At 47.1% G+C, this 11,659-nt stretch overlaps 1 pseudogene; it reads left to right on the top strand.

The window, feature by feature from the left end:
* The first annotated feature begins 6,789 nt into the window (after positions 1 to 6,789).
* Positions 6,790 to 7,689, top strand: LOC135535238 (serine/threonine-protein kinase PAK 5-like; annotated as a pseudogene).
* The last annotated feature ends 3,970 nt before the right edge of the window (positions 7,690 to 11,659 follow it).

Here is an 11,659-nt window from a genome sequence, read left to right as displayed (position 1 = left end):
TTCTGTACCAAACGTTATATATTTCTAACAGATTTCAGACACAACCCTACAGTCTGGGACGTACAGATTCTAAAGGTTCTGTACCAAACGTTATATATTTCTAACAGATTTCAGACACAACCCTACAGTCTGGGACGTACAGATTCTAAAGGTTCTGTACCAAACGTTATATATTTCTAACAGATTTCAGACACAACCCTACAGACTGGGACGTACAGATTCTAAAGGTTCTGTACCAAACGTTATATATTTCTAACAGATTTCAGACACAACCCTACAGTCTGGGACGTACAGATTCTAAAGGTTCTGTACCAAACGTTATATATTTCTAACAGATTTCAGACACAACCCTACAGTCTGGGACGTACAGATTCTAAAGGTTCTGTAGATATATTTCTAAAGGTTCTGGTTCTGTACCAAACGTACCAAACTAAAGTTCTGTACAAAACGTATATATTTCTAACAGATTTCAGACACAACCCTACAGTCTGGGACGTACAGATTCTAAAGGTTCTGTACCAAACGTTATATATTTCTAACAGATTTCAGACACAACCCTACAGTCTGGGACGTACAGATTCTAAAGGTTCTGTACCAAACGTTATATATTTCTAACAGATTTCAGACACAACCCTACAGTCTGGGACGTACAGAGCAATAAAAAGTATTTACCCCCTTTCTAATTTTCTTTATTTTTTGATACTGAATGTTGTCAGATCTGCAACCAAAACCGAATATTAGATAAAGGGAACCTGAGTGAACAAATAACACAACAATTACATACTTATTTCATTTCTTTCATAAACAAAGTTATGCAACACCCAATTCCCCTGTGTGAAAAGGTAATTGCCCCTTACACTCAATAACTGGTTGTGCCACCTTTAGCTGCAATGACGCCATCCAATCACTTCCTGTAGTTGTTGATCAGTCACCAGTAATCAGTTGCTGTGGAGGAGTTTTGGCCCACTCTTCCGTTTCAAGTCCAGCTACAACATCTCAATTGGGAATAGGTCTTGATTTTGACTATGCTTTTTAGCCATTTTCATGTAGACTTGATTGTGTGTTTTGGATCATTGCCTTGCTGCCTGACCCAGCTGCGCTTTAGCATCAGCTCACAGATGGATGGTCTGACATTCTTCTGTAGTATTCTCTGATACAGAGCAGAATCCATGGTTGAGAGAGAGAGAAAGAAAGAGAGAGAGAGAGAGAGAGAGAGAGAGAGCTGTGCCATCCTCTGTTGCCCTAACCCTCATGTTAACCTCACATTGTTTTGATCCTCTGGAGGCACAGACACACAGGCCTTTGATTCCCCTCACAGAGATCTGCACACACCGCGACCGTACACACGCCACACACACACGCAGCCCTCTCTGCCGTGTAAAGAGCTTACCGTGGGTAGGAGAGGATGAGCAATGCTGCTGTTGTTTCAGCTGCATTAGGGGTTTGAAGCAGCAGTGTGTGGTGTGTGTGTGTGGTGTGGGTGCGTGTGCGTGCGTGTGTGCGTGCCTGCGGAGGCGCATGTGTGTGTGCAACTGTGCGTGTGTGTGTGTGTCCCAAGGTGCGCGTGTGTGTGTGTGTGTGTGTGTGTGTGTGTGTGTGTGTGTGTGTGTGTGTGTGTGTGTGTGTGTGTGTGTGTGTAAGCGGGGTGTAAATGCAGTGCACCAAATGTCACAATTATTCATGTGAAAAATCTTGAAAATGGAGAGTTGCACACTCTAGAGCTCAGAAGCAATTATTGGGTAATCTAATAACTAACATTTTGACAGACAAGCTGTCTTCATCAGGTACAAGACATCTTGTCTGTCAAAATGTTTGTCATGATGTTATTCAATTATTGCTTCTGAGCTCCTAGAGTGTGCAGCTCTCCTTTTCTTTTTCAAGTGTTCTACTCCGCTAGCTAGCACCTCTCCTAACTAGGTGTTCTACTCTGCTAGCCAGTACCTCTCCTAACCAGGTGTTCTACTCTGCTAGCCAGTACCTCTCCTAACCAGGTGTTCTTCTCCACTAGCCAGCACCTCACCTAAACAGGTGTTCTACTCCGCTAGCCAGTACCTCTCCTAACCAGGTGTTCTTCTCCACTAGCCAGCACCTCACCTAAACAGGTGTTCTACTCCGCTAGCCAGCACCTCACCTAAACAGGTGTTCTACTCCGCTAGCCAGCACCTCACCTAAACAGGTGTTCTACTCCGCTAGCCAGCACCTCTCCTAAACAGGTGTTCTACTCCACTAGCCAGCACCTCTCCTAAACAGGTGTTCTACTCCACTAGCCAGCACCTCACCTAAACAGGTGTTCTACTCCGCTAGCCAGCACCTCACCTAAACAGGTGTTCTACTCCGCTAGCCAGCACCTTGCCTAAACAGGTGTTCTACTCCGCTAGCCAGCACCTCTCCTAAACAGGTGTTCTACTCCGCTAGCCAGCACCTCGCCTAAACAGGTGTTCTACTCCGCTAGCCAGCACCTCTCCTAAACAGGTGTTCTACTCTGCTAGCCAGCACCTCTCCTAAACAGGTGTTCTACTCCGCTAGCCAGCACCTCGCCTAAACAGGTGTTCTACTCCACTAGCCAGCACCTCGCCTAAACAGGTGTTCTACTCCGCTAGCCAGCACCTCACCTAAACAGGTGTTCTACTCCGCTAGCCAGCAGCTCTCCTTTTCTTTTTCAAGTGTTCTACTCCGCTAGCCAGCACCTCACCTGAACAGGTGTTCTACTCCACTAGCCAGCACCTCACCTAAACAGGTGTTCTACTCCGCTAGCCAGCACCTCTCCTAAACAGGTGTTCTACTCCACTAGCCAGCACCTCACCTAACCAGGTGTTCTACTCCGCTAGCCAGCACCTCTCCTAAACAGGTGTTCTACTCCGCTAGCCAGCACCTCACCTAAACAGGTGTTCTACTCCGCTAGCCAACACCTCTAATAAACAGGTGTTCTACTCCTCTAGCCAGCACCTCGCCTAAACAGGTGTTCTACTCTGCTAGCCAGCACCTCACCTAAACAGGTGTTCTACTCCGCTAGCCAACACCTCTAATAAACAGGTGTTCTACTCCTCTAGCCAGCACCTCGCCTAAACAGGTGTTCTACTCCGCTAGCCAGCACCTCACCTAAACAGGTGTTCTACTCCACTAGCCAGCACCTCTCCTAAACAGGTGTTCTACTCTGCTAGCCAGCACCTCTCCTAAACAGATGTTCTACTCTGCTAGCCAGCAGCTCTCCTTTTCTTTTTCAAGTGTTCTACTCCGCTAGCCAGCACCTCACCTGAACAGGTGTTCTACTCCGCTAGCCAGCACCTCGCCTAAACAGGTGTTCTACTCCACTAGCCAGCACCTCACCTAAACAGGTGTTCTACTCCGCTAGCCAACACCTCACCTAAACAGGTGTTCTACTCCGCTAGCCAGCACCTCACCTAAACAGGTGTTCTACTCCACTAGCCAGCACCTCACCTGAACAGGTGTTCTACTCCGCTAGCCAGTACCTCACCTAAACAGGTGTTCAACTCCACTAGCCAGCACCTCACCTAAACTGGTGTTCTACTCCGCTAGCCAGCACCTCACCTAAACAGGTGTTCTACTCCGCTAGCCAGCACCTCACCTAAACAGGTGTTCAACTCCGCTAGCCAGCACCTCACCTAAACAGGTGTTCTACTCTGCTAGCCAGCACCTCTCCTAAACAGGTGTTCTACTCCGCTAGCCAGCACCTCACCTAAACAGGTGTTCTACTCCGCTAGCCAGCACCTCTCCTAAACAGGTGTTCTACTCCACTAGCCAGCACCTCTCCTAAACAGGTGTTCTACTCCGCTAGCCAGCACCTCTCTAAACAGGTGTTTTACTCCGCTAGCCAGCACCTCTCCTAAACAGGTGTTCTACTCCGCTAGCCAGCACCTCACCTAAACAGGTGTTCTACTCCGCTAGCCAGCACCTCACCTAAACAGGTGTTCTACCCCGCTAGCCAGCAACTCACCTAAACAGGTGTTCTACTCCACTAGCCAGCACCTCACCTAAACAGGTGTTCTACTCCGCTAGCCAGCACCTCTCCTAAACAGGTGTTCTACTCCGCTAGCCAGCACCTCGCCTAAACAGGTGTTCTACTCCGCTAGCCAGCACCTCTCCTAAACAGGTGTTCTACTCCGCTAGCCAGCACCTCTCCTAAACAGGTGTTCTACTCCGCTAGCTAGCACCTCGCCTAAACAGGTATTCTCTCCGCTAGCCAGCACCTCTCCTAAACAGGTGTTCTACTCCGCTAGCCAGCACCTCACCTAAACAGGTGTTCTACTCCGCTAGCCAGCACCTCTAATAAACAGGTGTTCCACTAGCCAGCACCTCTCCTAAACAGGTGTTCTACTCCACTAGCCAGCACCTCACCTAAACAGGTGTTCTACTCCGCTAGCCAACACCTCACCTAAACAGGTGTTCTACTCCGCTAGCCAGCACCTCACCTAAACAGGTGTTCTACTCCACTAGCCAGCACCTCACCTGAACAGGTGTTCTACTCCGCTAGCCAGTACCTCACCTAAACAGGTGTTCAACTCCACTAAGCACCTCACCTAAACTGGTGTTCTACTCCGCTAGCCAGCACCTCACCTAAACAGGTGTTCTAATAGCCAGCACCTCACCTAAACAGGTGTTCAACTCCGCTAGCCAGCACTCACCTAAACAGGTGTTCTACTCTGCTAGCCAGCACCTCTCCTAAACAGGTGTTCTACTCCGCTAGCCAGCACCTCACCTAAACAGGTGTTCTACTCCGCTAGCCAGCACCTCTCTAAACAGGTGTTCTACTCCACTAGCCAGCACCTCTCCTAAACAGGTGTTCTACTCCGCTAGCCAGCACCTCTCCTAAACAGGTGTTTTACTCCGCTAGCCAGCACCTCTCCTAAACAGGTGTTCTACTCCGCTAGCCAGCACCTCACCTAAACAGGTGTTCTACTCCGCTAGCCAGCACCTCACCTAAACAGGTGTTCTACCCCGCTAGCCAGCAACTCACCTAAACAGGTGTTCTACTCCACTAGCCAGCACCTCACCTAAACAGGTGTTCTACTCCGCTAGCCAGCACCTCTCCTAAACAGGTGTTCTACTCCGCTAGCCAGCACCTCGCCTAAACAGGTGTTCTACTCCGCTAGCCAGCACCTCTCCTAAACAGGTGTTCTACTCCGCTAGCCAGCACCTCTCCTAAACAGGTGTTCTACTCCGCTAGCTAGCACCTCGCCTAAACAGGTATTCTACTCCGCTAGCCAGCACCTCTCCTAAACAGGTGTTCTACTCCGCTAGCCAGCACCTCACCTAAACAGGTGTTCTACTCCGCTAGCCAGCACCTCTCCTAAACAGGTGTTCTACTCCTCTAGCCAGCACCTCTCCTAAACAGGTGTTCTAATCCGCTAGCCAACACCTCACCTAAACAGGTGTTCTACTCCGCTAGCCAGCACCTCGCCTAAACAGGTGTTCTACTCCGCTAGCCAGCACCTCTCCTAAACAGGTGTTCTAATCCGCTAGCCAGCACCTAAACAGGTGTTCTACTCCGCTAGCACCCTCTCCTAAACAGGTGTTCTACTCCGCTAGCCAGCACCTCGCCTAAACAGATGTGCTTTCGCCTTACAATTATTAATGTGCCCTGATCAGTTCCTCCCACTGAAATTGAAGCTTATCTTTGGGAAAGAAATGGGATAGAACATAATCTTTTCCAATATACGTTTTGTTTTCTCCTCTTCTCACATTTCAGGGTAGCTATTTTCGTCCTTTCTCCAACTCACACTGACAGTGGGTTGTGGAGCGACGTAACATATTAAAAGTAATTCCGGGACACTCCAATTAGTACAATATCTTACTCATTGCAATTTGTACAATATGTTACGAATTTGAAAAAAGTATGAAATGTTACGAATTCCAATTTGTTGTGGTAAACATTAGCTAGGTGGCTAGGTGGCTAAGGCTAATGTTAGCTAGGTGGCTAACGTTAGGTGTTCTAGGGATTAGCGTTAGGGTTTAAGGTTAAGGTTAAGGTAAAGGTTAGTGTTAGGTATTAATTTAAAGGGTTAAGGTTAGGGTTAGGGGAAGGGTTAGATAACATGCTAAGTAGTTGCAAAGTAGCTAAAAAGTTGTAAAGTTGGAAAGTTGCTAATTAGCTCAAACTCGAAAGTTGTTTGCAATGCGATTTGAGCACGCAACCTTGAATTTACAAACGTTTGTGTTGTACGCATACCCATCCACCCCGACTAACCAGCCTAATTTATTTTTTGCCTTAAGTAATATTCTGTCTTAAGTAACCATGCTAAATGTAACATATCGTACTCATTTGAGTATCCTGGATGTATGTTTACTATGTTACGTCTAGTCTATAAGACCAGGCTGTGTGGATATGCCTATTGTTGCTATATGAGAACTAGGCATTCGGTTCTCTCTCATTTTCATTTTCTCACAAAAAACATAATACACATCACATCAGAGGAATGTTACTCAATGGAACAATTTCTATTAATATTTCCATTGATAGTACAGATATTTCCTTTGTATCATCATGGCTACTTATTATCCATCTACTGTGCATGGGCAGGTAGTTCCCTTCATAGAAATATAATTACTAGAATGGACGTTCCCATTCCATTCTATTTCTATGGTTCCCTCACTGCGATGCGTAGCTACAGCACGTTAACTGTGTCCATCTACTGTGCATGGGCAGGTAGTTACTTTCATAGAAATATAATTACTAGAATGGATCTTCCTATTCCATTCTATTTCTATGGTTCCCTCACTGCGATGCATAGCTACAGTACGTTAACTGTGTGTTTACTGTCTGTTCCCCAGACCATCGTTCGAGGGAACCGGCCCCCGAAGGACACGTCCATCAATGGTCTCCTGGAGGAGTTCGACAGCATCTCTGTGACACGTTCCAACTCCCTGCGTAAAGAGAGCCCTACGGGCCCCCACCAGGCCGGGTCTGGGGCCCCCAAACCCCCCTCTCACCACCCTCCACACCCCCACCCCAACGCCCCTGAGGAGAACGGCTTCAGCCACTACTACTCCCGCTACTCCTGTGATCTGGACACCTCCAGTAGGGACTTCTCTCTGGAGCCCTACAGGAAGGACAGTAAAGGCTTCGCTCTAGATGGGGACTGGGCCGTGGGGAGACACTACCGCTTCCCCAAACAGAATGGCCACCTCACCCACGCCACCCGCGTTCCCTTCTACCCCGATGCCATGCCTCAGAAGACTGATTACGCCAAGCTGCCTCCGGACTACCACACGTACTTGGAGAGCAAGGTGGCGGGGGCACGCTTTGGCCGACGAGGTTGGATCTGGGTCCGGGGTGGAAGCGCAGGGGGTCTGCCGGTCCACGACAGGGGGTACTACCGTGCGTCCGTAGGCGGTTCGTCCAGTCAGGACTACCGGGATGCGTCGATGGTGGGGACACCATCGCGAGCCTCGCTGCACAGTGAGCAAATCAACTACCCAGATAGCGAGTGGAGCTACAGCGGCATGTCCAGAGACGAGTACGAGAAGAGGCCTAAGTCGTCGTACGTGATGCAGACCAGCCCCACGCCGGCCATCCGACAGCGCTCCCAGGTCGGGGTCCGGCCTCCAGGAGCCCAACGTGCCCTACGGGGCCAGCGGGGTCTTTAAGAGTCCCCTCAGACACACCCATACAGCTCCTACACCTACCCACGCCTCTCAGAGACTCTCACCAACTCACAGGCCATGGCCAAGGTACGTCTGGGCTGGTGTGTTTATTTACTCTGTAATCTGAGTCGGGAAATGTTATTGCCAGGGAAAGACATATCCATTATGTTAGCAGTGTATTATTTTCTACTATTTTCAAAATACTTTTCCAAATAGTCCAGTTTTGATAATAATTTGAATCAGGTGATACTTCGTAAAGTATTCAGATCCGTTGACTTTATGCCTATTTTGTTAGGTTACAGCCTTATTCTAAAATGGATTACATTTGTTTTTTCCCCTCATCAATCTCTACACACAAAACCCGATAGTGACAAAGCAAAACAGGTTTTTATGATTTTGTATTAATTTATTAAAAATTTAAAAACAGATATATCACATTTACATACGTTACATACACCTTTGGCAGCTTCAAGGAAGAGTCTTGGTGGTTCCAAACATCTTCTGTGTTCTTGGGGACCTTCAAAGCTGCAGAAATCTTTTGGTACTCCAATACCTTGACTTTGTTGTCCTTAAGCCATTTTGACACAACTTTGGAAGTATGCTTGGGGTCATTGTCCATTTGGAAGACACATTTGCAACCAAGCTTTAACTTCCTGACTGACATGTTGAGATGTTGCTTCAATATATCCATATAATTGTCCTCCTCGTGATGCCATCTATTTTGTGAAGTGCACCAGTCCCTCCTGCAGCAAAGCACACCCATAACATGATGCTGCCACCCCGTGCTTCACGGTTGGGATGGTGTTCTTGCAAGTCTCCCCATTTTTCCTCAAAACATAACGATGGTCATTATGGCCACACAGTTCTATTTTTGTTTCATCAGACCAGAGGACATTTCTCCCAAAAGTACGATCTTTGTCCCCATGTGCAGTGGCAAACCGTAGTCTGTCTTATTTATGGCTGTTTTGGAGCCAGTGGCTTCTTCCTTGCTGAGCAGCCTTTCAAGTTATGTCGATATCGGACTCATTTTACTGGGGATATAGATACGTTTGTCTACCTGTTTCCTCCAGCATCTTCACAAGGTCCTTTGCTGTTGTTCTGGGATTGATTTGCACATTTTGCACAAAAGTACGTTCATCTTTGGAGACAGAACGCGTCTCCTTCCTGAGCAGTATGACGGCTGCATGGTCCCATGGTGTTTATACTTTGGAAACTATTGTTTGCACAGATGAACGTGGTACCTTCAGGCATTTGGAAATCGCTCCCAAGGATGAACCAAACTTGTGGAGGTCTACAATTTTTTTCTGAGGTCTTGGCTGATTTCTTTTGATTTGCCCATGATGTCAAGCAAAGAGGCATTGAATTTGAAGGTAGGACTCAAATGATGTCAATTAGCCTATCAGAAGCTTCTAAAGCCATGACGTCATTTTATGGAATTTTCCAAGCTGTTTAAAGGCACAGTCAACTTAGTGTATGTAAACGTCTGACCCACTGGAATTGTGATGCAGTGAATTATAAGTGAAATAATCTGTCTGTAAACAATTGTTGGAAAAATTACCTGTGTCATGTACAAAGTATATATCCTAACCAACTTGCCAAAACTATAGTTTGTTAACAAGAAATTTGTGGAGTGGTTGAAAACGAGTTTAATGACTCCAACCTAAGTGTATGTAAACTTCCGACTTCAACTGTATGTAAATAAGGTATTCCTGTTTTTAAGTTTAATACATTTGCAAACATTTCTAAAAACCTGTTTTCAATTTATGGTATTGTGTGCAGATTGCTGAGGATTGTTTTTTATTTAATCAATTTTAGAATAAGGCTGTAACGTAAAAATGTGGAAAAAGTCAAAGGGGTCTGAATACTTTCCGAAGGCACTGTAAGAGCTCGGCAGCATTTCTCTCTGAAGTACCTAATAAACTGGAAGGTGCAAATGTTGAATATGCATACGCTGAGCTATAGTAGCCATTTTCCACGACACTGGAATGACAGCCCTTTTTGACAAACCCATTGAAACCACTGCAGAGAACATTACCCAGATGCATTAGCCTCCCATGTATCCACCCCTTCCCGGTTTAAAGAGATGATGTTATCTCCCCAGTTGCATTAGCCTCCCATGTACCCAACCCTTCCCGGTTTAAAGAGATGATGCAGCGTTATCTCCCCAGTTGCATTAGCCTCCCATGTATCCACCCCTTCCCAGTTTAAAGAGATGATGCAGCGTTATCTCCCCAGTTGCATTAGCCTCCCATGTATCCACCCCTTCCCGGTTTAAAGAGATGATGTTATCTCCCCAGATGCATTAGCCTCCCATGTACCCACCCCTTCCCAGTTTAAAGAGATGATGCAGCGTTATCTCCACAGATGCATTAGCCTCCCATGTATCCACCCCTTCCCGGTTTGAAGAGATGATGCAGCGTTATCTCCACAGATGCATTAGCCTCCCATGTATCCACCCCTTCCCGGTTTAAAGAGATGATGCAGTGTTATCTCCACAGATGCATTAGTCTCCCATGTATCCACCCCTTCCCGGTTTAAAGAGATGATGCAGTGTTATCTCCCCAGTTTTAGTAGCCTCCCATGTATCCACCCCTTCCCGGTTTAAAGAGATGATGTTATCTCCCCAGTTGCATTATCCTCCCATGTATCCACCCCTTCCCGGTTTAAAGAGATGATGCAGTGTTATCTCCCCAGTTTTAGTAGCCTCCCATGTATCCACCCCTTCCCGGTTTAAAGAGATGATGTTATCTCCCCAGTTGCATTATCCTCCCATGTATCCACCCCTTCCCGGTTTAAAGAGATGATGCAGTGTTATCTCCCCAGATACATTAGCCTCCCATGTACCCACCCCTTCCCGGTTTAAAGAGATGATGTTATCTCCCCAGTTGCATTAGCCTCCCATGTATCCATCCCTTCCCGGTCTAAAGAGACAATGTTATCTCCCCAGTTGCATTAGCCTCCCATGTATCCACCCCTTCCTGGTTTAAAGAGATGATGTTACCTCCCCAGTTGCATTAGTCTCCCATGTATCCACCCCTTCCCGGTTTAAAGGAGATGATGTTATCTCCCCAGATGCATTAGCCTCCCATGTATCCCCCCCTTCCGGTTTAAAGAGATGATGCAGTGTTATCTCCCCAGATGCATTAGCCTCCCATGTACCCACCCCTTCCCAGTTTAAAGAGATGATGTTATCTCCCCAGTTGCATTAGCCTCCCATGTACCCACCCCTTCCCGGTTTAAAGAGATGATGTTATCTCCCCAGATGCATTAGCCTCCCATGTACCCACCCCTTCCCAGTTTAAAGAGATGATGCAGCGTTATCTCCACAGATGCATTAGCCTCCCATGTATCCACCCCTTCCCGGTTTGAAGAGATGATGCAGCGTTATCTCCACAGATGCATTAGCCTCCCATGTATCCACCCCTTCCCGGTTTAAAGAGATGATGCAGTGTTATCTCCACAGATGCATTAGCCTCCCATGTATCCACCCCTTCCCGGTTTAAAGAGATGATGCAGTGTTATCTCCCCAGTTTTAGTAGCCTCCCATGTATCCACCCCTTCCCGGTTTAAAGAGATGATGTTATCTCCCCAGTTGCATTAGCCTCCCATGTATCCACCCCTTCCCGGTTTAAAGAGATGATGCATTGTTATCTCCCCAGATGCATTAGCCTCCCATGTACCCACCCCTTCCCAGTTTAAAGAGATGATGCAGCGTTATCTCCCCAGTTGCATTAGCCTCCCATGTATCCATCCCTTCCCGGTCTAAAGAGACAATGTTATCTCCCCAGTTGCATTAGCCTCCCATGTATCCACCCCTTCCTGGTTTAAAGAGATGATGTTACCTCCCCAGTTGCATTAGTCTCCCATGTATCCACCCCTTCCCGGTTTAAAGAGATGATGTTATCTCCCCAGATGCATTAGCCTCCCATGTATCCACCCCTTCCCGGTTTAAAGAGATGATGTTATCTCCCCAGTTGCATTAGCCTCCCATGTATCCACCCCTTCCCGGTTTAAAGAGATGATGTTATCTCCCCAGATGCATTAGCCTCCCATGTAT

This window comes from Oncorhynchus masou, unplaced genomic scaffold (assembly GCF_036934945.1).
Source record: "Oncorhynchus masou masou isolate Uvic2021 unplaced genomic scaffold, UVic_Omas_1.1 unplaced_scaffold_4636, whole genome shotgun sequence".
Classification (NCBI taxonomy): Eukaryota; Metazoa; Chordata; class Actinopteri; order Salmoniformes; family Salmonidae; genus Oncorhynchus; species Oncorhynchus masou.
The sequence above is the reverse complement of the archived record's forward strand: the minus strand, read 5'-3'. Positions and strand labels throughout refer to the sequence as shown.